Here is a 24,255-nt window from a genome sequence, read left to right as displayed (position 1 = left end):
TCATTTGAACAAAATTGTTTAAATTGTTGACATTTTCACTCACTAAGGTTAGCAAATGTACGATAGCTATCAGAAAGTAAGATTAGAAATACAGAGAGATGTATTAACAAATCGCTTTTAATGGAAAGTCATTGCTTGTTGCATCAATAATGAAATGTAAATTAATGCTTGAAATTATTCAACACAGGGATACAAAGAAAGGTGTATAAAACCTACATTTTTGTAGGGCAATCTAGTCACACTCTATGTATATATGGTAAAAGCAAACTGTCACTTTAAAAACATACTAAGAACTTCTTTTTTAACCTTGGAAAGTTTAACTGAAGTTTTGCATCAATTAAATTTTGTCAATGTATTTGATTATCTATATATAGCATCTTTAGTTGAATGGCAGTCTTATTCAGCATCTTCTCAAGTGTAGAACTAGGGACAGTATTTGGATCAGAAATCAAACTATCTGTAAATGAGAATTCATGAATTAGCTCTTAATGTTGCTACCTAGATAAAAGATGATATCTCATTATATTTTTGGCCCAACAAGGGATTTCATAAGACAATAAATTTTTAAAAATATATCTTTTTCTGACTAAAAATATAACCCATACTTGAAAGGATCAGACTTCCATTCTGGGAAAATTATTTGTTTCTTGCTTAGGGTGAATAGTGTTGTTTTCAAATATATAACCATCTATTAGACAGCAGTTGAAAAGGCATTCAGGAAAACAGTAAGTGAAATGCGTGTTTTACTTTTCCTGTAAGACACAGCTTCAGATCCACGTTCTAGTCATGTTGCTATTTTCCTTCATGAATGTTTCATCAGTCTGGGAGGTGATGGTATTTTTTGTTTTCCAATATTAAATATGAATATTTGGGTTTTATATCTATATTGAATTAATTAATTAAATGGCCCCTAATCTGTCTTTCTCACTTTTTTCTTCATATTTTATGAAATAACTTGAAGTCCTCACAGAACAAACTACAAGGATGGAAAGGCTGTCAGACATGAAGCTGATGGGAGAGAAGCAAGAGGCATAACTGGGATAGGGCCAGGGCATGGCATGGGATGATGATGATTTCCTGCCCAGGGGTGTACGGACACAGAAACCAGATCCAGTTTGAGACCATCATCTTATAATGATATATGAAATACCAGAACTAGCTAACCAATTTACGCCAGGCTCACTATAGCAATGTGGAGCCCAAGATAGAATATTTTGCTTCCATTGCCCAAACTGTCTCATTTAAAAGTAACTCAATTATCTAAATACTATGCTAATTAGTAAATTTGTTTCTAGGTATTTTTGCCTCTTCTTCACTGTTTCTTTTTTGAGACATTTATAGAGTTACTAATCAAATTGATGGATCTTTCACTTTTTTTGAAAAATGTCTGCCACTACAAATAGAACATCTGCAAAGTGGAAGAGCAAGGATTATATAAAGCGGATCCAGACATCCAAGAGTAAAAGATAAACCTAAGAAACACTCAAGTATTACCTCTCTGAAGCATGAAGTTTTAATGTAAATGAAATAGGAACCTAACAGCTATTCTTATTCTCACACAAATTTATTAAGCTTATTTGATCCGTCAACTAAAATTTTTTAAAAATCATAACTGTCATAAGGACATTCTGTATCTATTAGAAAAACATTAAGGATTTTAGTTAATGTCTGTTAACACACATGAACTTTGGAAATTTAATTCATCTTTTTTACTCTTTCCAATTATACCCTACTGAATGTCATTGCTTAAATTGAATCTTTAAAGTGAAGTTGTATTTTTTTAAACACATATGTATACCTATTGATTTTTTGTGATATTTTCAGTAATATTGATTCTATTTCAGAAACAAATATACTGTTGTTTGAAATCTATCCCTGTTTTTTTGATATAATGATGTAATAGTCCTAATAATACATATATTGCTATTTTTACTGATTTTTACTTGTGACATTTCGTTACTCTCACTTGTTTTTAATATGGCGCATGTGAACAGGAGAATTTTACAGTTTTAAAGGATGTTCCACCTGGTCTTTTTTCTCATTGATTATCTTATTGCTTAACCTTTTCTTTAAAAATTAGTTCTAAGCCCTTGACACAAACCACTTTTCTTAACATTGTCATTTTTCTGTTACATCATTTCCATGGTCTGTGCATTCTTGCATTTTTGTACTTGAATCCTGTCAGAAACTAAATCTCTTTTAAACAGAGCTGAAATTTCTTGCTCTTACTACATTCAAATCCAGGAAATATGGATGAAATTATGCAAATAATGGGTTTCAATTTTGAGTGGCTTAATTTTAAAAATAGTATATCCCATTTTTGAGACTGATTTTCTTTACATTTTTTCAGAAGTATTTATATCAAGTAATGCTTTAGAAAATCCCTTTTTCAATTTGTTTTCGTCTCTTGGATTTACTATAAATGTACATATGCTTTGAAGAAGCACTTACACTTCCTGTAAGCCTTGCTTCTGGTTCCTATATTCCTTCATAAAGAAAACATGTAACCCAAAAGATGTTTATGTTTAAATCATGTTAATCTTTTCAAAGCAACTGCAGAATATAGGTTCTAATCTAATACTTGAGCTTGAGATTTTTCCTCACAATAGATTCACCTTCCTTACACCTTAGGGGACAGGAAGCAAGACATAAAACATATAATGGTACAGTCGAGTTGTAAAGATTGCTTGGATATTGGAAATGGTAATTTCTCCTAAGTCTCTTTATAATTCTCTCCCACGAGACTTCTCTCAGCTCTGAGGGACATAGCACAGAGAGCATCCAGAGGCTCTAGGTTACAAGGAAAATACATATAATTCTGAGAAGAAACTAAACCTCAAGTCTCTTAGAAATATGCACTCACTTTTGACACACAGTTGGAGTGATTTATCATACTCTCTGAAGAATTGGTCTGAACAAAATCTATTGGTTTAGATGTGGGCAGGATAATGCAGTACTCCAAACTGAAATGACTTTTTAGCAGTGTTTTGAGTTGAGTCTTCACTAATGGTCACCCTTGACCTTAGAAACCTAACAATAATGTACCTGTTGTGGTACATTTATAAATTTCATTTCTCCTCTTGACAAGGTGAAGATCATCATAGAAACCATGCCTACTTTTTCACTCACTCTTGTGGGCAGGAGTGGGGTGGCGAGGAGGGATTTCATGGTGCCAAATCCCACAGTGCATGACAGACACTTCATGGTGTGCTTGTCAGCATTTTTCTGGAAAAATAAATAACTTAAAAGGAAAAAGGGTGTTTGAAACTGTAAGGTTGCAGAATACACTGAAAAGAAAACTAAAACCCACTGTGATCAATACATGTTATACAAAACAGTAACCAAAACAATAAGGACAAGATAGCCACATCCTAAAATTGTAGAACAAAGAATAACACTTAAGCATGTTCTGGTGGCATTCCTCAAGGGTTGGTACGGCTGTTTATATGTTTTTATATGACTGTTTAACATCTTTGTCAGTGACATGGACAGTGGGATCCAGTGCACCCTCAGCACGTTTGCCGACAACACCAAACTGTGGGATGTGGTCAACATGATGGAGGGAAGGGATGCCATCCAGAGGGGCCTGGGCAGGCTTGAGAAATGGGCCTGTGCAAATCTCATGATGTTCAACAAGGCCAAGTGCAAGATCCTGCAGCTGAGCTGGGACAATCCGAAATACAAATATAGAGGGAGACGGAGAATGGTTTGAGAGCAGCCCTGAGGAGAAGGATATGGGTGTCCTCACAAAGAAGTAAAAATGTCCTCACCCTTTTGAAGCATGTACCTGTCTTCTATATCTTATACAAATATTTCACATAATGCATTAAATAACTAAGGCACTGTTATTGATAGTTTATAACTGAAGCAGAAAAGAGCGATTGTGATAATGTAAAAGGAAATTAGATATCATAAAACATACTCGTTTCTAGAGCAAAAGAAGAAAAAAAATCAAAACTGTGATCAAGTTGGAATAGCACCTCAGTGGTGCTATATAATTGCTATCTATCCCTTCCATTAGCAGTGAAGCTCCAAAACACTGATCAAAGCTGATAAATAACATATAATTCTCAGGCTGCAGCACATTGTTACAAGTTTCCACCCTTGTAATAATTGTAGTATGAGCCAGCATAAAGATGAATACTTTTCCTTAAATGTCTTTTAAAACCAGGCAGAGAAGATTAAAATGTCTGGCAGGAATGAGCTGCATTAGAACATCAGTGTCAATATCATGGGCAGTTGCCTGAAATGGAGAAAAATGCTCTGAACATTTTACATTACTACACAATGTAAAAGCATAATTCAATGTCAAACACCTGCTCCACAAAGAAGTTATGTAAACCCTCAACTGACAAATTGCAAACTAAAGCTATTCTAAATTAAACACATTAGCTGATGACATAATATGCTTATGACTTTGCCTACTGTGATTTAATATGATTTGACAGCAGTAAATTTGTATGGTGTTATTAAAATGAAGTAGGTTAAGAATTCTAAAAAAATTTGTAAAGATGAGGATCCATTGAAACCAAAACTGCCACAGGCATATGTGCTACAATTAATGAATTATTCATATGGAAACAAATAAGAGAAATATGATTAACATGTAGAGATGATGGGTTTTCATATTGGTTGATATTTTTGCATTTGTAAATACATGTTTTTAACTAAAATCCTTACCACACTAAAAATAGAATTTAAAGTAAAAACTGAGCTAAAATTTTTGGACAATGAGAATTAATTCTTTGAATAGTGATAGATTTTAAAATTAAACTATTTATTCACATAACTGTTGAAAAAACAACTGGTTGTGGCTACTTAAACTTCACAATGATTTCTAATTAATTTATAGATCAGATTAGTTTCATTTAAATCTGTGCAATGTTTTTTTTCCCTTCAGATTCAAGTACAAACAGCTAATTATAATGCAATATGCTACTAAGAGATTCTCATTATAGTTCTGGGGAATGTTATTATTTTAATTTGTAAACATAATATGGATATGTGACTTGCAAGAATTTCAAACTCTGAGTCAGTAAATCATAGAGTACACCGCAGAAACTATTTTCTAAATCATCTAGAATACAACATCTCGTATAGTACCTAATTTTTTGTTTTTGTAAAGAGGTACAGTTTGGAGGGGGAAAAATTAAATAACCCATCAAGATTATCTTTTAGCATAAACATGGTATTTGCTTTCCAGAATTCAGAAAAAATGGGAGGGTTTTAAGGAAGTGAATTTAAAGTAGTTTAACTAGAACCTAACAATTTTAATGAAGAAAATAAGGCTCACATGGAACCCTACAGAAATAGCTAGTCAGAAAAAACACCCTCTGCCTAATACTTCCAGATATTCTACACATATCTTACTAGTTCTATTTGCATGTACAATTATTAATCATGAGGGAAAATTTGCTGGATACTCTTTTAATAAGTAGTTCACAGGAATTTAATTACTTGAGTTTAAATATACTTCAATTTCTTTACAGTGTGACTTTCCCACAATATTTTTTTTTAAGTGTACAGAGAGAATTCTAGTAGTATTTTTTCTAAATTAAATAACAATCAATATACTCTTATTTTCTTCAATTAATAGTTTTCCTGAAAGGTGGAATTTATTTTAACTACTTTGGATATAATAGGAATGCTCAATGTAGTATTCTTTTCTCAGTGCTAAAGGGATAAAATGATGGTATGTATTTACTTCTGAAGCACTGGGTCAAAGAGAAAACTCATTTTTGCACAGAGCTCTGAAAATGCATTGGGTCTTTTACTCTCAGTTCACATCTGCATCAGGTCAGATAACAAACAACCCATTATAAAATGAGTTAAATTTATAGTGCATAGGTATTTCTGCCTTAAAAAACCAAATTCACAGCATTGCTTATATGGCAAAATTAAAAGGCAAGAAATCACTGTGGCTTCTCGACTTGTATTTAGAGATAGTTCTGTGCGTAAGATTGATGTATATTGCCAAAATCACACAGAGATCCTTCTTTGTTATAGACTCTTCTGCATCATGTGCAATGAATCAAAACTTTAGGGACTACAAGTCTGATATTTTTCACTATTTCATTTAGTCGCTTTTCCTTCCCCCCCCCCCTCCCTTTTATTTCATTTATTCCCTTTTTTCTTTTTTATCTCTCTGTTTTTATACTTTTTTCAGGGTCATGGGAGGATTAATCATCCACTTGCTGCTTTTTCTACCCCAAAATTTGTGTTTGGTCAGTTCCTGAGGAGTTTACATTTCTGTACAGGATTTTGGTGAAGTAATATGTCAATCTTCTGTGACCCAGTTGCCCCATACCTGAAAATGCAGACACTGAGCATGTTTTGGCCAAGTCTAGCTTTTCCAGATATAAAAGAGCTGAATGATGTTGAATATACATGGCTACTTTGTTCTGTAACCACGTTCACTATGTCTAAACTTGAAGATCTAAGAAAGCTCTCAAGAGTCTAGTCTCAGACTAGGGCTCTGACATTTATATTCTCTTTTTCCTCCTCTTTTTGCTGTGCAATAGCACAGAATGCAGCCAATAATATAAGATAGATAAATCTGAAGTTTACTTCAAGGTGATTTTAATGGGAACAAATACTTTTTTATGTGACAGCAGTGATAAAATCTGAATATAAAATATTTTATCTGAAAAAAAAATATTTTCAGATAAACTATAGGTTTATCTGAAAATCAGGCGTGATGTAAGGCAAACCCACCCATACACAGGACATATGTAGAAATAGAAAAGGAGATTCAATATGCCAAAAAGTGTATTGTTGTATTCATGACACACATTCTTTTTAGATTTCATTCATTTGCCTGTGCTCCTATACAAATAAAGCTAACGTTTCACTTGGGCCTTCAAGCTGAATCACACTGACAAAAAGCAGAAGGTTGCTGTCCTTTCTTTGCCATCCACAAATATCTGTCTCAAAATATTACTGCCATTCACAGTAGTTAGTTAGGGGCACTTTTCAAGTGTAATTGTATCTGAAAATGTAACAAAGAGAGATAGGTTGTTGTTGCTGCTTGTAAAGGGAGCTGACTTGAATTGCTGTCTGGAATGCTGTATCAACAGAAGTCTTTTGCGTTAATTGGTAGCTCATAGAGTCTTAAGAAAATTGGCTGAGTTTGCAAGAGATGTAGCTTACATGACCAAAGGAATATGAAAAAGTATATTAATCCATTTCAAGGTAATTACAGACATGGTACCTGCTACCTGAAGATAGATTTTTTGTTTTGAAGTGATTAATGGAGTTAGAAGTTTGCATCCCATATGTCCCTGTACTGAGCTGGACACAAACTACCTACAAGACTTTCTTAATTCTAGTTATTCTTCCTAGTAGAAGGGAAATTGACCTACTGAAATAGAAATAAAGCCCAATAAAATTTGAAAATTTACAATCAATGTCATAACTGTATTGAGTAAAACTGCACACATATACGTGAATTGCCCATCTTTCTGCAGAATGAATGGATTGGATTCAATATGTTGATTACAAAGTGATTTAATGGTAAGTTGGTTTCTCAAAATACATGGATAAATAAACAGTAACAATACTTTTAGTTGCAAATTGATGAAGTGGTTTGCTATTTGAAAATCATGGTCACAGAACCACAGAATCTGCTCAGGTAGGGCCCCCTGGAGTGCATTACCCAGGATTTTGTCCAGAGGACTTTTGATATCACCAGGAAAGGAGACTCCACAACCTCTCTGGGAAGCCTCTTCCAGTGCCTCACCACTCTCACAGCAAAGAATTTCTCCGAGCATCTAATCTAAACTTACTCTCTTTCGGTTTGAAGCCATCCCTCCTTGTCTGATCTCTATATGCCATTGTCAAAAGTCCCTCTCCCTCTTTCTTGTAGAATTCCTTTAGCTACTTCAAGTCTGGTATATCATCTATTGCCTTTCAAATTAAAGTTAACCGATCAAAGATTTTTTGAAGTATCAGCCTTGCAAAACCCAAGCATATCAATAACATGAACAGGAAGAGTAATCTAGCTGATATTTCTGAGAATGAAAAGCAGTTCAGTGGAACAAACTCAGTCAGTGAGGCAGGTGGTAGTAGCAGCAGGAAGTTCTGTGGCTGAGTGTTGGAAGAGTGTGGCCAGAAGGTTGAGGGAGGTTACACTCCCCCTCTACTCTGCCCTGGTGTGACTGCATCTGAAGTACTGTTTCCAGTTCTGGGTTGTCCAGTTCAAGACAGAAAAGGAATTACTGGACAGAGGGTCCAGAGCATCTTTTACTACGTCTGTAACTGGGTTCCAAATCAGTCAATGTTTTTAGCAAGAGTTTCTGTCACCTCTTCTTTAAGATTAGCTCCTAAAACAACAAAGAATTCTAAATTTTTAAAGCCTATGTTTTAGAAACTCAGTGGGAATAAACTATTTTGTAAACATCCCTTCCCTTCCTCACAAAGTATGTGCCTCAGGTCTCTCTGTCAGACCAACATCTTCTGGTGAATTCCTAGACTGGAACATCATTCCCAAGCACAGAGATATCTGTCTGTGACTGTCTCTGGGGTGAAAAAGAATTACCAGAATCAATGCCTTGTCAAACATATATGTGTCAGTCAGCAGAACTGAGAGCACAGCTAGTCTCAGTGCTTCTCTGGAATACCAATTTAAGACATCTTTAAATGAAAGAAGTCCTTATTTTTTGAAGGCAAAAACTTCTTACAGTGTAGGGTATGCCCAGCCACTGCCCTGAAGGGATGTCTGCTGAGATAAGGAGATGGAGCAATCTCCCAGCAGGACTCCCTGGGAAGGCAGCTAACCTTGTACTTACAGCGAGAAAAGACAGACCCAGAATCCTCTGGGAGACCCTATGCAGGTCCTTTGTAACCCATTGGCCTTTACCCTCTGACACCCACTCCCTGTATCCCTATAAAAGCTGCCCTCTGCCCCTGCGAGAGGAGAGCTCTCGTCCCTGGCTCCCTTTCACCGGACCAATAAAGCCACCTCGTGTGGAACAGCTACACGAGCCTCTCGTCTCTCTCCCTGGTCTGGCCTGGAGGCTGCCCTGCAGAGCTGAGCTGGAATCACGAGCTGACAATCACTAAAGAGCTGACAGCTTCTGCACGGGCCCTCCTGCCAGCAGCTGAGGGAAGGCACCGGGCCTCAGGAAGGTGATTCCTTTCGGGACCATCTCTCTGGACCAGTCACCTCTTCCTCGGTCAGAGCTACTGACCCCTCACCAGCTGTAATATTACAGGATTGCCTGTTGAGATGGTACAGTTATTGCTTTGGTTTCAGAATTTATTTTAAACAGGTATATCCATTTGCATTTTTCTAAGGTAAATTTCTTTTATCTGTCCATGTTTTTAATGTGACACACTGTTTTTACTTTTGCAATTGACATTTTAGCATCTTAATGAAACTTCTGTAGTTTTTAAATTAATGCTTTTTACAAAATCTCTTTATTTAGTACGTGTAATACTCTTCAATGAGAATATTTTTCAGATTGTTATTACTTCTGTCTGGAGGGAGGTTGTCTAACCATTAAACAGACAGCAGTCTTAGTTGCCTTGTGACCAGCCCCCATAGAGTCAGGTGGACTTTCTAGTAGTAGAGTGCATTAACAATAGATACACCTCAGTTTTTATATTTCCTATTCTTTTCACACAAGATGTAAGTTAAAATTTCAACCGTGTTCAACCAAGTTTCTTATCTGTATTTTTAATGGAAAATAATTTTGTTTTCACTTATGTTCAGTATATGGCTTTCAAAGACACATATGGAAAGGATCACATGTAGACATGGGTCACTGTTGACAATAATAAATTTTTTCTCTTCTGTCAGAATGATACTGCTGTCCTGTAACTGGATTGTAAAGTTGGGGTTTGTTGGCTTTTTTTTTACTTTTACAAAATATTTTGCTGATAGCAAAGGTACTTCTGCTTCCCTAGAAGTTTTATTATAAACCAAAAGGAATTGTGTTTTCTTAACACTTCTGAGAAACATTCTATTAATTTATCTGGTCAAGGTTGATTAGAATGCAGAGACTTTTGATGTTGTGAAACTAGGAGAATGATGATGATGAAACTATTTTTCTAAATGAACACTCTAAGTGCTATGCACATCTCTGATATAGTAATGTTATGAATGATGATGACTTATCTAAGAACTGGTGACTCAAGGTTTTAAGAGAGACTGAATGATTTCAATGATTTAGATTTTTGTGTTTGATTTGGCTCTTCAGATATGACTAAAACAAGCAATGGTTCCTTTCCTGCTCCACTGATGATGATCCATAGTTCATCTGCAGTGAATTAGATAACATAATTGTTGAAACAGCAGGTTTTTTTTTTTGCTCCTTTCTGTGAAGCTTCATTAGTAAATTTTACTGTCTAGATTGAGAAGAGAAAGAACTTTTATTTAAGTGGTGACATTTCCTACTGTATCACAATACACCTTTATTTTCCCAAATTTACCCAATTTCCCTCTCCTTAATTATAAAAAAAGTGTTTAATAAATGCCTAAAAAATCACCTTTAGCTATTAATATCAACACTTGATAATGCTGAACACCTGCACTTCTATTTTGATTACTTTGATAGAAGTTGCCATGTCACAGTTCAATACTCTTGATGAAAGTATTTGTTAGCTGATACCTTTTTTAAGACAGTTATTTTCTTAGTATTATATTGTACTCTGACAGATTCTCTCCCACACCTCCAAACTGCAAAAAAAATAAGCAGAATTTTTGTAACAGACTCAGTAGTGTCAAAACACTTCATATTTGAAAAAGGGAAGCATAAATACTATAAAAATAACCACTGTTTTTAAAAAGTGAGATTTTGGGGAACTACAGTCTCACCTCTGTGCCTGGGAAGGTCACGGAGCAGATCCCCTTGGAAATTATGCTAAGGCACATGGAAAATCTGGAGGTGATTGTTGACAGCCACAAAGGCTTCACTCAGGGCAAACTGTGCCTGACAAATTTGGACCCTTCTATGATGGGGTTACAGTGTTGATGGATAAGGGAAGAACAACTGATGTCATCTCCCTGGACTTGTGCAGAGCATTTGACACTGTCCTGCATGTCATCCTTGTCTGTAAATTGGACAGACGTGGATTTAACAGATGGACCACTCAACAGACAAGGAATTGGATGAAGAGTTGCACTCATAGAATTGTGGTCAACGGCTCAATGTCCAAGCGCAGAGCAATGATGAATGGTGTTCATCAAGAATCAGTATCAGGACTGGTGCTGGACATCTTTTAACATCTATGACTCAATAATATTTGCATTGTCATTTAGACTACTGTATAATATATTCTAAATGATACTACCAAAGTAAAACTTTTTCTTCTTATCAAGATTTTTTTACTTTAACAAACAAAAATATAACACGGATTTTTTCAAAAAAATACTGAAATTTTACATTTTTATTCCAATTTGTGATGCAGAAAAGGTGAAATTCCATCCATCTCCAAAAAGATTTTGGCTACATATTTATGTTTATTAGTATGCCTTCTTGAGTAATAATTTAATAATGTGCTAATAAGTTATTTAACAAAAAACTCATATATTATTTGCTCAACTAACATTCTCTCTTACTTAACTTTTTAATTTCAGTGGCTACAGAGAGAAGTTGCTATTTATGCTTTAAACAAACTCTTCTCTGTAGCTGTTTCTTTAGGAAAAAAATTACACAGTGTCCTGGGTTGCATTGTATTCTATTACCATCCTCATGAGCTGTTGAAACCAGGTGGGGCAGTGTTTCCTTGCCTCCTCCCTCTGGACTATCTTTCTGTTAATAGCCCATCAATGCCACGCCACATGACTCAGAGATAACTCCCTCCTGACCATCCTCTGTTAACGAGCCCATCAATGCCTGGCCTCATGACTCATCATCCCACTGTGAGATGCTCCACCCAGAGGAAGGAACCAAGAATTCCATCCTGGATATAATCTGAGATTCCAAACACCACAGACACCCTTTCCACTGGACTCCCAGAGGACAGGAGCTACACAGCCACCACTGGACCTTCTGAGGAAGAGCAGCCCCTTTCTACAGGATCACTGCTTCGACAGAACCACATCCACCACTTCAGGAGGACTGCAGCCACCATCTTACCGGACTGCTACCACCACCCTGACTAACAGGGTGTCAGGTTGTATCCTGACTCTGTCAGTTTAACCCAGTGTTTTCTGCCTTTATTTTTATTTTTTTTTTGTTATTCTGACTTGGTGCCTCCCACTGGTTTGTTTTCAAACTAGTACAACAGTCATCGCTATCACTGCACTGTCTGAGCAATAACTCAGTTTTTTCTTAAAGTTGCAATTCCTCACAACAAGAAGTTGATAATATCCCACATAAGTAACGTCCACAAAATAAAAAAACTTATGCTCTTCTCCCTGGACTTTCAGTTTACTTCTCAGCTTCTTTTTATTGTCCTACTATGCTAATATTATTTCAGGACTAATTTCCAGTGATTTTTCAAAACTCACACTCAACTCATGAAAGCTGATTTTTCAGTTTATAGCTGATTTTACAGGGTTCTGCGGTCTCTTAAGGAGTAATTCAGAGAAATTAGCCTCTGTCCTAGCTGGTTAATTGCTTCATCAACCTTGCAAATTTATGTAAAGAAAACAAACAAAAAAAAGGCTTAAAAAAGACAGAAATAAAACAAATAGCAAAGAAAGAAACTAAACAAGTAATTTTTCACCTTCTAACCAGTATGTCTTTCTGTGAATGACAGATGATATTTTTGTTATTGTTGAAGGGGAACACTTTTCAAAAAAAGTCTAAGGAAGTATTGTTATTTATAGTTATTTATAGAACAATGGAATTTTCATCTGAAGTTTTAAGTAGTAACTGCTGCAAATACAAATAAACAATTTTTGATTTAAACTTGTACAATATAAAGCTTTCAGTGCTTTACTACTTTATAGTCTGAATTGCTGTTTCACAGCAATGTGACATAATTTCAAAGTGACAGCAGGGATTTCCTCTTTAATAGGTCATCTAGTCAAAATAAAAATCACTGTGTAAGGAGCTAGATATGGAAGAGTCTTGGAATGTACTGGAACTATGGAAAATGCCATCTGAGTGTGCTTACCAGCATCAACTAAAGCACCCTTAGAAGTTCACTGTTCTTTATATTAAAGTGTCCAGCACACAATTGGATAAATACATCGTGTTATGGGTGATCAACGGGCCCACGGGTTGGGCACAAAGGATTACAGTGAATGGGGTGACATCAGACTAGTGACATGTCACTAGTGGAGTTCCACAGGGCTCCATCTTAGGGTTTCAAGATGACCATTTTCTGTATCCTGCAGCAAACCTAAGGGGAAAAATAGCTGCACCACCTGACCAGGTGTGCTGGTTTGGCCAAATTTAGAAATATATCCTCTGAGAGAAGGCAGGTTACAAACCACCCCTCCCCCACCAGGTTCGGGAAAAAATAAATTTTCCTCAAAGGAAAGTGAAAGAGATAAAATCTATTTATTTAACAAACACACAGGAAAAGGAAAATAATGCTAAATAATAAAAATCTCTCGCTGTGGAGAAAAAACCTGGTAAAGTGTTAGAGTCCTCCCTTTGGTCTCCTTGGCGCTAGGGCTTAGCCCAGGGCCAGGCCCTCTGTGCTTGGTGGAAAATCCTCTGATGTTGAAACAGTCCAGTAGAAAAGGGAGGAAATCCAAAATTCCAGGGAAGGAAAAAAAAGTTCAACTCTCAGTCTCTCTCCAGAGAAAAAGAAGCTGAAAAAAACTGGCCAAAAGCTGACTGGAAAGCAGCAAGCTGGGTGATTCCTCGCTCCCCTGCCGCAGCTGAAAAAAAAATCTCTATCTCTGTGTGACCTTGAACAAGCTGCAAACTGTTTTGAAGAAGTTTTGCGCAAGTTTTCCTTTCCCCTCTCAGGCTCAGTTTAAAGGCATAGAAAGGCACAAAATTAATTCCTGGGCATAGGACAGCAATATGGGATACACATCATAAAGTCACCCCAAGACACCAGGGCCTAAACTACTAAGGCAGGAAAGGCAGAAACTATGGAAGTTGTGATAGAGTTGAATATAAGCAAAAGAAGCAAAAAAAAAATAGAGGGACAGATGCTGCTGGCTCACCAAGGGTTTGGTATCTAAGGCCAAAATTAAACCAAGCATGTAAAATCAGTGAAACTGGAATAAATGGGAAAAAAGTTTAATGGAGGAGAATTATTTATCCATGAGGAAGAAATAGCGGGAAAAGCCTAACTATAAGGTGAAGTAAAGCCTGTGAGTGGGGCTGTTTGGAGGTCCCTGGTGAGCAACCCTGATCTGACCAGCAAAGCCTGGACCAGAACGATGTTTTGATGAGAACACAGGTGTCTGACTTAATCTTGCAGTCAGGAGACATGGAGTTTTCTCCATAATATTGGTGAGGGAGCATCACACTTCACACTCGTGTAATGAACTAAAGGAGAAACATTTACACCAGCTGAAACACTCACCTTGATAGCTATTTACTAAAACAAAGGCCAACCTCCCTCTGTTTTGAGATAAAGTTATCTCCTTTGAGTTATTCTCTAAGCTTCATGGGCACATCACTCTTGCCCATCTCCACTGGGCCTTCTCCCTTTACAGTCACATTACGCTCCTAAGGGTTTACCCCTCACAGCCTGTGTCATCAAACACAGGGCTGCCTGTCAAGTATCCCTGGACAGCACTGATGATGATGGCATGATTTACATAAATTGTTATAATTTTTTCTGGTTCTTGATTCTTTTTTTACCACTCTTGCACGCTCATAACCTGCTCTGATTTATATTTTTGTCCTTCAGTCCCCTCTCCACTATATCCATACCCCGTTTAGTATTTTTGCTATCGCCACATGGGTGACAGTGGTGCACAGCATTACTGTCACAGTTATCCTGGCAGTGCTGGCCTTGAGCAAACACACTCCCAATGGGACTCAGTGCTCCCTGAAGGGATCTGTGAGGCTCAGCCCTTTCCTCTTTCTTCGTTAAATACTTGTGAGCTGCATCTCTGCTTTATGGCACTGTCTTTAACACCTGGCTGCTTCTCAGACTGCTATTTGTCATGTCTGGCTATTTCTCCAGCAGTTTATCACATCCTGATCACTTAACTTCAGCCCTAGGTCAGGTCAGCAGTCCAGTCATGTGCTTGCAACCCTGACAAATGCTTCAAGGCTGGCTCTGGACAGCAGCTAAGCACCCACACTGCCACTCACTCACTTCCCCCCACAACTGGACTGAAGAGTGAATAGGAAGACTAAAGCCAAGAAAACTCATGGGTTGAGATAAAGACAGTTTGGTAAGCAAAAGAAAGAGACACATTCCCCCTCCCCCTCAAAAAAAAACCCCAACAAAACAACCAAACCCACCAACAAAACAAAACCAAAGCACAAAAGTGATTCAAAGGCTGTTAGCAGACTGATGTACAGTCAGTCTCTGAAAAGCAACTACAACATTGAATCATCCCTGCTTCTTTTTTTTTTTTTTTTTTTTTTATTTTATTTGCTGAGCATGACATCACATGGCCTAGACTATCCCTTTGGCAGTTTAGGGTGAGATGTCCCTCCTGTGTCCCTTTCCAGCTTCTTGCCCACTCCTGGCCTATTCCCTTGTTATAGAGGCAGAGTGAGAAACAGAGAAAACCTTGACATTCTAATGCCCAGTAACAGTGAAAAAATAGATGTGTTACCAACCCTATTTTAGTCACAAATCCAAAACACTGCACCATACAGGCTGCTACAAAGAAAATTAGCTCCATCCCAGATACCAGATTGTTGTTTAGTGTTGTTTAAACATAACGAAAGCTACAGAGGCCACTGAGAACACAGGATAAATAATAAAATTTGTTTCATTTTTCAGGCCTTTCTAAAATTGCTTGTAGAAAAACTAGACTTAGAAGAAAATTAAGCCTTTAGGAACAGAATGTGTTGAGACCAATGTACAATGATGTTCAGCAATGTTTTGAGGGTTTTATAAAACTAACCTGTTCAAAGGCTGTTGTCTGGTTGTCAGCATAAATGATGAGTTATGTGTTTTTTCAACTATTGAAGTGGGACTGAAATTCACTGATTCATATCAGAGAATTTATAAAATATTATTAATATTTGTAATTCCTTATTTTAAAAGAATTCTGTTTTAAACCCGATGGGTTTGCCTATATTAATTATAGTATAGGTACAGCAAATGGACAAAAATAAAATTTCTAAATGTTCTTTAATTACTGCTATTATGTTATTTTTTAATACCTGAAAAGTTTTTAAGCTTACAACTCTTTGATATTACAGCTGCAAAGAAAAAGGGATCTGAATTCTTCTGGTCTGCTGTCACAGCTGCTTGTCTATGGAACTTCTGTGCAATATACCCTGGTGCACAGACCTGTGTTTAGTAGGCTCAATGGAACATCTTTCAGAAACAGCATTTAGTTCTCCTGTTTGTATAAAAGACTTCTAAGAGCTCCTTTCGTCTGTAACTCACAACCATTCTTCAGTCGCAGTTTAAACCTTTTAATATATTACAGTAATGATAGTTCTCTGAATGCACACAACTGAATTAGGTATCTTACAGCACACACTTCGCATTAATCATAAAAATAATATATTTCCAGGCAGTGCTGTTTTAGAAGAAGGATATTTTGTCATGGTTTAATCACTTGTCACTAAAACCTGGACTGAAAATTGATGGTGTTATTCCACTGAAACATTTCTAAGGCCTCGAGAACAGCCCTGTTCTCATATGCTCTCCTTAGAACAGTCTAATGATTTTAAACACTTTTTGTAAAAAGGGAAGATTAGACTTAAAAGTTATGCTTTCTAAAACTTAGTGTGGTAACTATTTGGGAAGGGAAGGGATGGGAAGGGGAAGAGGAAGGGGAAGGGGAAGGGGAAGGGGAAGGGGAAGAAGAAGGGGAAGGGGAAGGGGAAGAAGAAGGGGAAGGGGAAGGGAAGGAGATGAATCACTCATATTCCCCAAACAAGTGGCTAAAAATAAATTTTTTTCTGAATTAGAGAAATTTCAACAAATATAAAAGTAATATGAATTAAGGTAGAAGAATTCCGTGCTATAGGCTTTATCCCACATGTATAGAGAATTATTAATTCAGTATCTACAAACTGATAATAATTCTGAATCTCAGATTATTATCCTTATTTATGTTGAGAAATAAAACTTCAAACTGTCTTCCCAGCCTCTTTGCTGCAACAACTAATCTGGGCAAAGTGAGGGTAGAATTAGACCTTGCTTTGTCTCTGCATCTGTGAGGAAACTGGACAAAAGGAAAACTGGAACCATGATTTTTCCTCTCTCCTTCCCTCCAAGTCCCATATGGTGTTCAGTGTTGCTGAGACAGCATTTGGCATTGTTCAGAGCTAGTAACAAATTGCTAACCTCTGGGAGTAATGAAAGAATAGGGAGGAAATCATGCCTTTGTGAGAGAATAATATCTTTTCTTGATGCTTCCTGAGGCAATATAGCTATATGCTTCTTTTTAAATAGGACTGCAGAGAAAGAGGCAAGCTACCTCTGAAGAAATAAAATACTAGTTTTGTTCAGGCTTTTGCATTCTTTTTTTCTTGGAAGAAAATAAATTTCTTAAAGCCTTCCTAAATATTTGAATAGAATTGTGCAGTACACTGATGAGTGTGCTGTAAACTTCTGAATCAATTAGACTGGCATGGATGCTAATAACATTGTCACTAACATTACTATGGTACTAAACCCTTACATGATGACAACCTGCAAGGATAATATTAAGTAGATTAATCAGACTTTGCTTATGATTTGCACATGACTTGCATGAAATTTGGGTATGCCTCCCAGTTTGTAGTTGTGCTCTTTTGGCATCACAGGGGATATGTTTGTGTATGGTTGCCCTGAGCATCTTTTGAGATCATATGATGTCATTGAATTCATGTGGATGGACTCAGAATAGTAAGAAGACTCTAGTTTTCTTCTGTTTTCCCTAGGTAGAACAAGAAGAAATCTGTAGCCAAGCATATTTCAGTGTTACCATGTATGGTTCAAAAAGTGCAAGTAATGACAAAATGTTTGAATAAGTTTTAATTCAACCAGAACAATTCACTCAATTATAACAGATATCTTTTAAAATACTGATTAATACAAAAGCCTAGAAGAGATATAATTTTAAGGAGAAAAGTACTATGTATTCATGTAGGCAAAGGATTTTTTCCCCTCCTTTAGTGTTCTTATGACTTCAATTAATTCTAAGAACTCAAACCAAGTACCTAGCATTTGGACTTCTACATTACAACAGCTATTGAACTTTTTTTTCTAATGTATGACAGAGAAATGCTTTTAGTATGCAGTTACAGTAAATTGAGACATGCATTTAGCATTTTAAGCCTCTAGGAAGTCTTTCTTTCTACACAGCAGCTCACCAATTGAATATTAATATAATGCTTGGCAATTCAGAAACACATGGTGAATTTCCTTTGTCTGTAAATTTCTGTTTAACAACTACTTAATATTCAGGCAAAGAACTTGAATTCTACACCTACACTTACCCTTAGAGTATGAATGACTTATTAGCGAGGTGCAGTGGCATTTGATACTTTTACATACATTTTTAAAGAATGTTGCATGCTACCGCTATGAGATTTTCCACTATTTATAATCAGACTTATGCTTCAAAATGGCAAAACAGCCAGTAGCTCATACATTGATATGATGCTCCTATTGAAACCTAAAACATATTACAGAAAAATAAAATATTTTCAGTTCTTGCTTTGCACTAGAATTACTGATGGGTTTTCAGTATTTCTACATGCAGTTTTTGCATTTACCTTTCCTTGAATCAAAACTCCTATCTCCTAAATATGCTAAATTCAGAGATATATTCTATCAACAATTAAACAGGTTTTGATAGCTGAGCCAGACTCACAAGTCTGTGTTTTTATATTCTTCTCTTTTTCCCATTCTTAGCCTTTCTTCTCTCTTGCCAAGTCCTGTCCTTTCTTTTTTTCTCTCCCTTAAAATTCAAAATGAAATTAGGCGATGATATTTTCACTGGTCCAAATTAGAGCAGTCAGAGTGTTATTTGGAACTATGTTTTTTTAAAATTTCTTCTTCTTTATTTAAATAATTACTGACAATAATTTTTATTAGATTTGCATTTCAGCCAAAGGCAATGACTTTACAACTTCATGAATGTGGTGAATATAGGCCATGATCACCATCCCTGATAGAGTATCTTCACATCAGAAGGGATCCTTATGAAACTGCGCATCTTCTTTCTTCTTTCTGTTCTCCTTGGCTTTTTTTACACCATTTTTCTTTCCTACCTCATGTGTGTAGCATGTAGCTGAATCACATACTCATCTTTATTAAATGAAATAATAAGTATGAGAAACATCATAGCAGTTCATTTGCTATTGACTGTTTCTGTTGTATAAATCATCCTCTACTTTACATTTCTAGTCCATAAAGGTGAAAACCAGAAGTAATTAAATATTTTTCATGCTGTGTTTGTATGCCCTGTTGTACAGTTACTTTCCATTGCCGGATGCCTACAGGCAGTTTGGTGATGAGGTTTTGGAGAGGAGTAACACATCAAATTTACTGTGCTAGATCTGCTTCAGAGCAAGCTTATCACAAACCATCATTAAATGGCTAGTCAATCAGACAATTCTACATATAGGTATAGATATGGAAGAATAAAGACAAATCTAATGGTTCAAGCAATATTTTAATACTGAACATAACTCGTTTGTGCCACTTCCAGTTAACTTTAAAATACATGTGTGGTGTTGGCAGAATTATTGGATAAGTATGGTAAGAGACTTCATTACATTAATTATTTGTCATACTCACTGCTATTTTTTTCTCATGTAAACTGTATTTTGTTGTATGTCTTTTGGCAATATTTGAGTTTGGTCTTTGGTGCAAAACAGTGAAGTGAAAAAGATTTATTTTTAAAAAGGGAAAATTTCTACTGTTTTATGTATGATGTTTTACATTTATTGCAAATATTCTAAATTTGAGGATATTTTTAAAAGGAAAGAGTTCATATGCACACCCTTTCTTTTATGAAGACCTTTGTTTTATACGTCTGAAAGATATTAGAAACCTGCCTTTAATTTTAAAACTTTCTGATGAATGCTCTTCCTTGAGAGATGTAGTCCATCTCTTTTCTGAAATGTGTATTACATTTTGATAAAGTTTTTAATAAGCTTCTTCTGAAGTTTCCATTTAGATGAATGACATTTAGAGTATAGAATAAGGAAAAGAGAAAAAGAAGTAAGATAGAACTGAATGTACGCTTACAACTTTAGTTACATATTATGACAGAAGAAATGCTTTGAATATGATTTTAGAATTCTAAAAAACGCCCTCATGAAAAAAATTGAACTAAAATCTACTTTCTTTTTAACCTATTTCAGTTCAAAGAGAAATTCCAAGGGGTAAATTGTTCTTTGTCTCAGGTTACTGTGCAAAGACAAGCCTATTTTTCTCTCAGAAATAACCATGACATAAGCAACCTTAAAAAAATTCCAAAAGTAGCAGACAGGAGCTACCTGGTAGCCTGTAACTGAACTGGATAATTTATCATTTCTAATACTGACGTCCAACTTATAAAAAATAGACAGTCTAAGGAAACTTTCCACATCTGCTTCTTTAAGTAGCTAAAAAGTATTATAGGGAAACCAATGCTTGTGTGAGAATATACGGGAACAGTCTTATTGTGATGCCCATATTTGGCAAAATTTTTAATACCATTATAGATGCAGAAAACTGCAACATCAAGTATTTGGTTGTGGAAACATAATTTCTAACACAAATATAAGAAATCAATCAAATTATTTTATTGAAGAGAAATTTATTCAGTTGCCTGAGCAGCTACTACAATGTACCAAGGAAATAACTTATTGTAAATTGTCAGTTTAATCTAGCAAAAGAACCCAAGGTTAAATTGGAAAAATGAAAACTAGAAATATAGAAATTTTTTTAACCCTGGTAATAGTTAACATCTGGAATGCTAAAGGTAGTGAAGAAGAGTGAATGAGTCTGGGTGGAATGGGCAACCTCTTCCAATACACTGTGTATCCATGTCTCCCTTTAGTGTATGGGATCAATGGGCTGAGGTCGACGGTATAAGGTTCCACAGGGCAAAGTGCTGGGTCTTGCACTTGGGTCACAAAAACCCCATGAAGAGCTACAGGCTGGGGGAAAGTAGCTGGAAAGCTGCTCAATAGGAAAGGACCTGAGAGTGCTGGTTGACAGCAGCTGAACATGAGCCAGCAGTGGGCCCAGGTGGCCAAGAAAACCAATGGTGTCCTGGGCCTGTATCAGAAATGGTGTGGCCAGCAGAACAGAGCAGTGGTTGTCCCCCCATACTTGGCACTCGTGTGGCCACACCTTGAATACTGTGTCCGCTTTTGTGACTCTCACTTCAAAAAAGATATTGAGGTGCTGGAGCTTGTCCAGAGAAGGGCAATGAAGGTGGTGAATGGTCTAGGGAGTAAGGGGGAAGGACAAGACCTAAGCATGTTTTGTTTCAAACATTCTGTCTCTTACAACAGTAAAAATGTGATCAGAGGAGAGTATCCCAGGGAAATGGAGCAGTGCTTTTTTGAACCAGCTTCCTGCTCTACCTTGAGACTTGCTCTCAGTTGTGTCCCCCAACCCCACTTGCTGGAGGAGGGCTGAAAGGGATGATTGTGCATATGTGAGCAAAAAGCACAAAATAATCTAGTTTACATAAGAGGTGTGCACCAGTTTAACTATAAAAGGAAGCAGATTAGGACCCCTCGCTCTCTTTTTCCTCTCTTTCACTCTAGCTCTGGACCATGCTCACAGCAGGATGAATGTGGGATCTAAGGACTGGTGATATTCTTTGTTCTTTCTCTCCTTTTTCTGTCTTTATTCCTCGCCTCCATTGCTTTGACTGTTCAAAACACAGCTGTGGTTTTCTACCCCATACTCTGTACTGAACTTTGTTGTGGGAGTGGGGAGCTTGTAGAAGTGTGTTGTGGCTTGTTAGCCAACACCTTTGAGTATTGGTGTGTTGTGGTTTCTTAGCCAGCACCTTTGGTGGTGTATTGCATCTTGTCATCCAGCACCTTTGAGAAGTGGTGTTGTGGGAGCTGACAACTTACAGAAATGTGCTGTACAAAGTCTAAGGGCTTGTTTGTGTCCACTTTTTACAAAGTGTATTGAGAATTTAAGAGCTCGTTAGCCTACACCTTTGAGGCTACATGGTGGGCTAGTTGCCAGAGTTAAAGCAACTGTACAACAAGAGTTCTCTGACACATGGTCCAGTGTCTTTGTTCAGCCTGATGAGAATTTACAACAAATGTCATGCCCACATATCATAACAGTAAGTTCTATGAGGAGCATCTGAGGGAGTTGAGTTTGTTTAGTCTTGAGAAAAGGAAGCTCAGGGGGTCACTTTACTGGTCTCTGTAGTTCCCTGACAGGAGGCTATAGCAAAGTGGGGGTTGGTCTCTTCTCCCAAGTGATAAGACAAGAGGAAATGGCCTCAAGTTATGCCAGGGGAGGTTTAAATTGGACATTAGGAAGAATATCTTCATGAAAAGTGTTTTTAAGCATTGGAACAGGCTGCCCAGGGAGGTGCAGGAGTCACCATCCCCAGAGGTCTTCAAAAAATGACTGGATGTAGCACTTAGCGCCATGGTCTAGTTGACAAGGTGGTGATTAGTCAAAGGTTGGACTCGATCTTGGAGGTCTTTTCCAACTTAAACAATTCTGTGACTCTGTATTATGGCAAATGAGATTTGACAGAGTTAACTTTTAAGCTAATGATCTTAATTCCTTGATTTACAGTCATGTCTCATGCTTTTAGATTCCTAGACCATAGTTGGTTCTCAATAAATTGCCTATACTATTGGTATGCTGGAAAACAAAAATGAGGACTCAAGGGATACTGCGCCCTCTGAATGTGAGCTTCTATAGGATGTTGTCCTGTAGGGAAGTGTCGTTAAACCTTCAGCTACTCTTGGGCAGTGGTAGTTTCAGATCAGATTGCTTTTTATTTATTTTTCCCTTCTTTCTTTTTTACACATAATGTAGAATTGTATTTCACATATGAACCTTGATACATCTCATTGTAGTTTTTTTTCCACCTGAAATTGCATTTCTGCAATCTCTGTGAGACCATTGAGAAGCCAAAACTAATCAGAATTTAGCTCCCCTTATTAAAATCTCTCAGACAGAATATAACAGTGGCACCACATAACCTTTGAGATCCTACATGTTGGTGGGCAGTAGGCAGAGTGGTTCCATTTCCTAGCATGCTTTTATAAGTTTAGAATGATGTTATTTGAGAGTGTGTCTTCACAGAAGTTAAAATACAAGGTCACAGTCAAAATACTGGTTCTTAAAAAATAAGGAAGAGCTACCAAATGTATTACTGAATATTGTATATAATATTAGTGTCTCATCCTTCCTTCTTCAGGTTGTAATTAAGATAAAGTTTACTTTCTGCTCATTAAGCTTAGTCACATTTTCTAGGTATGCTGTAAAATCCTTTAGCCTACAATTTTTACCTGAATCTATCAGAAGAATATAAGCTCCTGGCATCATATGATATCATAAATCAACAAAAGTGTTCATGCATAAAGAGTATTAGCCTCTCTAATGGAAAATATTTAGGTATTTAATATGTCCACTTCAGTTTTTATTGAATACTATGTGAAAACCTGAAACTTCTAAGAATTCACTATAAGCTACAAAGATATGTAAAGAGACATCTAGTTATTATTCCAATACAGTTAGAACTAATCTGTTTGTCAGCAATTCCACTCTAACACATTGTCTTTCCAGAGACCTAGAACATAATGGTAAAATGATGTCTAATTGAGAATTTGGTGTGTGTCTTTTTAAAGGAAAACACTAATGTGCTCACAGCATGTAAAGAAAACTTTTTTGTTATGCCTACCTACTCTTTAGTAGTTCACACCATTTTAACTGCTTCAGCTGAAATGGGAAAAGAGCTGTGCAGAAGGAATCTCACTTTTGCAAGAATGTACTTAGAAGGCAGAGTTTGAATGGTACTCAAACTTTCATAGTTGCCATGGCACAATGAAATATTATTGCCCTACAGTGCCTATGTACAAACCTAACTGATATTCAATTATTAAACCTTATATAAATTACTGGGGTTTAAATTACCACAGAGGTCACTGATGTCACTGATACCTCAGCTGTGCCTGACACGGGTCTACCTGAGATGACTGGAACCAGCTGTGCCCATCATGGGACAGTCACTAACCTCTCCCCACAGAGGCCACCCTTGCAGTCCCCCCCACCAGCCCCTGG

The 24,255-nt window shown here is 36.7% G+C and overlaps 1 long non-coding RNA gene across 2 annotated transcripts in view; it reads left to right on the top strand.

Annotated features, from left to right (window-relative positions):
* The window catches only part of LOC108449595, a 79,312-nt gene that overhangs the window by 31,207 nt on the left and 23,850 nt on the right, over positions 1-24,255 (top strand). The window contains exon 3 of one of the 2 annotated variants that reach the window (XR_001865818.1): positions 962-8,757. The exons of the other annotated variant lie outside the window; for it this stretch is intronic. This is a non-coding gene — a long non-coding RNA (uncharacterized LOC108449595). Of the gene's footprint in view, positions 1-961; positions 8,758-24,255 lie in introns of those variants that run through there. 2 annotated transcript variants of the gene reach the window in all.

This window comes from Corvus brachyrhynchos, unplaced genomic scaffold (assembly GCF_000691975.1).
Source record: "Corvus brachyrhynchos isolate BGI_N302 unplaced genomic scaffold, ASM69197v1 scaffold28, whole genome shotgun sequence".
Lineage (NCBI taxonomy): Eukaryota > Metazoa > Chordata > Aves > Passeriformes > Corvidae > Corvus > Corvus brachyrhynchos.
This window is presented reverse-complemented; position numbering and strand designations above follow the sequence as displayed.